The sequence below is a fragment of the Cynocephalus volans genome, chromosome X (assembly GCF_027409185.1).
Source record: "Cynocephalus volans isolate mCynVol1 chromosome X, mCynVol1.pri, whole genome shotgun sequence".
NCBI classification, from domain to species: Eukaryota; Metazoa; Chordata; class Mammalia; order Dermoptera; family Cynocephalidae; genus Cynocephalus; species Cynocephalus volans.
Window position 1 is genome coordinate 145,450,429 of NC_084478.1, and position 3,645 is coordinate 145,454,073.

The 3,645-nt window shown below is 48.0% G+C and overlaps 1 pseudogene; it reads left to right on the plus strand.

Moving 5' to 3' along the window:
* Window positions 1–1,748: 1,748 nt before the first annotated feature.
* On the plus strand, window positions 1,749–3,414 carry LOC134367583 (heterogeneous nuclear ribonucleoprotein L-like; annotated as a pseudogene).
* Window positions 3,415–3,645: the final 231 nt, after the last annotated feature.

Here is a 3,645-nt window from a genome sequence, read left to right on the forward strand (position 1 = left end):
TGAATGGTGACGTATATGTGGGTTTACAATCGTGATCATGATGTTAGAGAAATAACGAGCAGTGGGACAACGTGATAGATTGCAGTGTCGGTAAAAGACTAAGAGCAAAGGCCCGTGGAGAAATCACACCTGCTGATCTGAAATAGGGCCTGAATGGGACAAAAGAGACATTTGTCTAAGGCTCCACCCTCTGACACAGCCCCCAGGGGACAATGCCCGCCGTTTGCCCAAGCTGGCCAGGGTCCTCTCTATCCCAGACCTCGGTGACAATTCTGAGCCCACCTGTCTTATGCTGGAACCCAGGGGCAGAAGGGAGCACGCAACGGGAAGGGGAAGGAATGTTGTGTGAGGGAGGAGCAGGTGCATTGGGCACTCTTCCCACACATGCTCCCGACCCCAACTGGGACAACTGCTGCCTCGCCCTCTGCTCATTGTGTCCTTGATCCCTCCCCGTCCCACTCACTCTGGATCTTGCTGCATCAATGACCTTCCCTTCTTGCATCTCATCCCTCTCTCACGTGACCATAGATCCTCTACCTCTCAGAACTTCTCTGCCTCGAAAAATCCTTAAATTGCATCATTATTCCTCTCTGTTTACGTCCCCCACCAAACTGATGGGAAACGCAGCCCGTCTTTACTCCCTGTACTTTCTCACCCCTCCCCACCTCCTTAACCCTCTGAGTCTGGAGCTGATGCCCCCATTCCACTGGCCTGCTTCCAAATGACATAAACAAACATCTCAGTGTTGAATGCCACCGCCTGTCATTGGGTCTCCATCACACCTGACCTCTCAGAAGCCTTTTATGACTGCTTGGAATTCTCCTCGCTTTTAGGATCCCAATATTTACCTCTCGTGACCCTGTTTACCTCTCTAACAAACCCTCTCTCCATCTCCTGCCATCTACGTGTGGGTATCTTCAAGAATCTGTCCTCACCTTTTCTCTCCTCTCCCTCATTTTTTCCCCTCATGACTTAGATGACTGCCACTCTGTGGCTGACTCTCAAATCTCTGACTCCAGACAACCATGCTTCCCTCGTTCCTGGCTCCCACTGACAACAATCTTCCCTCTTCACCATTTGTCCCTGGGCACAGTTCACTGTAGTACTAGGCATTTTACCATAATGGTCCAAATTTAGAGAGTCAGATAGAAACAGGCCCAACATCCAACTCTGCCATATCTTTGTGTCTGACTTTGGAGAAGTTTCATAACCACTCTGAGCCATAATTCCCCCATCTGTAGAACCAAAGATAACTACTCCTTGCTTCATGTGGTTTTTGTGAGAGTTAAGAGAATCCATGTAATTCACCTGGCCCATAATTGCTGCATAGGTTTTAGCTGTTATTATTAACATACTCAGTAAATGTTTACTGAATAAGAATGAACTTTGAGGATGCTTTGGGCACTGTAGCAGGAAGGTGGGAGGGGGACATGAAGTTTGAAGATTTTTGAGCCTCCTCACATCCTCTAGTGTGGAGTAAAGGCACCTCCTCCAGGGAGGCCAATCGAGCCCAATGAGGATGGCTGACCTTTAAAAAATATTACTTTTTAAAATATTTGCATGTAAGCAACATAATTATCTTTCAGATTAAGGTGTTTACCCACTTTAGCCTGCTGTATGCAAACCTCATTATGAGGTGATTCCGGTCTTTGTTGATTACTTAAATGGAAAGGTTACCTCAATGGAAACTGCACAGGGAAAAGTGGAGTATGTGGCTGGAGCACAAGCAACAACCGAACAAGGAGCTGAGGTTGTCAAGAGCAATGGTGAAGATGGCAGCAGCAGATGGTGGAGGTGGCGGTGGCTGCTGTTACTGGGGTGGCAATGAGGGCAGCCAGGCCCCCAAGCAGCTAAGACTGACAATGCCAGCGACCAGCACAGAGTCAGAGGCGGAGGTGGAGGTGGTGGTGGTGTCAGTGGCGGTGGAAGGGCCTGGGATGCGATGGCAGAGAGAACTACAACGACCCAAGCAAAACTACTACCTCCCCAGTTGTCCACTTCAGGGACCAGATTGACAGCGTGGTGGAAGCTGACCTTGTGGAGGTCTTGCTGGAGTTTGGACCCATCAGCTATGTGGTAGTAATGCCTAAAAAGAGACAAGTGCTGGTGGAATTTGAAGATGTGTAGGAGCCTTGCAACGCAGTGAACTATGCCAGCTGACAACCAAATTTACATGGTGGGTTGCCCAGCTTTTGTCAATTACCGCCAGAAGATCTTCTGCCCCAGGACTCAGATGACTCCAGTGTGCTTCCCTTTACCATCCCGAACCCCATCTATTCCATTACCATATATGTTATTTACACTATCTGTAATCCTTGTGGCCCTGTCCAGAGAATTGTCATTTTCTGGAAAAATGGAGTCCAGGCCATGGTGGAATTTGATTCTGTGCAAAGTGCCCAGTAAGCCAAGGCCTCGCTCAGTGGGGCTGACATCTATTCATGCTGTTACACTCTGAAGATCAAATATGCGAAGGCTACATGCTTGAATGTGTTCAAGAATGATTAGGGTACTTGAGACCACAAAACCCCAACCTCAGGGGACAAGGTGACCCTGGCAGCAACCCCAACAAATACCAGAGGTAGCCTCCTTTCCTGGGAGATCACCCCCCAGAATGTGGAAGGCCCCATGGTGAGAACCAAAGCCAATACCATAATGAGGGCTATGCCCTTCTCTACCTCACTACAAAGGGAGAAGAATGGGCTTACCAGTGGAGGGTCACCACCAGGGCCCAAGTTGCCATGGCCCCCACAAGGGGTACCCCCACTCCCTCTCCCACCACTAAGTATGACCTCCACACCCACAGCCCTGTGCTCATGGTCCATGGCTTGGATCAACCTAAGATGATTGTGACCAAATCTTCAATGTCATCTGCTTGTATGGCAATGTAAAAGAGATGAAATTCATTAAAAGCAAGCTGGGGGCTTCCATGGTGGAGACAGCTGATGTATATGCTGTGAACCAGGCCATTACCCACCTCAATAACAACTTCACGTTCAGGCAGAAGGTGTCTGTGTCTCCAAGCAGCCAGCCATCAAACTGGTCAGTCATATGAGTTGGAAGATGGGTCCTGCAGTTACAAAGACTTCAGCAAGTCAAAACTCAATCAGTTCTCCATTCTGGAGTAGGCAGCCAAGAACCACACCCAGCAACAAGCTACACTTCTTCGGTGCCCCCCTGGAGGTAACCAGGAGAAATTTGAGATCTGCAATGAGCTGGGAGTGAAGCAGCCATCTTCTATTAAAGTATTCTCAGGCAAGAGTGGAATGCAGCTCCTCTGGGCTGCTGGAGTGGGAATCTAAGAGTGATGCCCTGGAGACTTTGGGCTTCCTGAAACATTACCAGATGAACAACCCAAATGACCCATACCCTTACATTCTGAAGTAGTGTTTCTCCACCGCTCAGCATGTCTCTTAATTAGGTGCCTAGAAAGAGTCCCATGTGAGCAGGAAAACGTTTTTTTTCCTTTATGCCATTTTGTTTGTTTGTTTGTTTTGGTTTTTCAAGAGTTCCTGTATTCCTTTTTTTAATGCTAGGTTAGTAGAAGCTTAACCATAATGGAAACACTGGAAGTCTGGAGGGAAAAGGACAGAGGAACTCCCAAGATTAGTCTTCACTTTAAAAAAATTATTGTACATGTGATTTTTT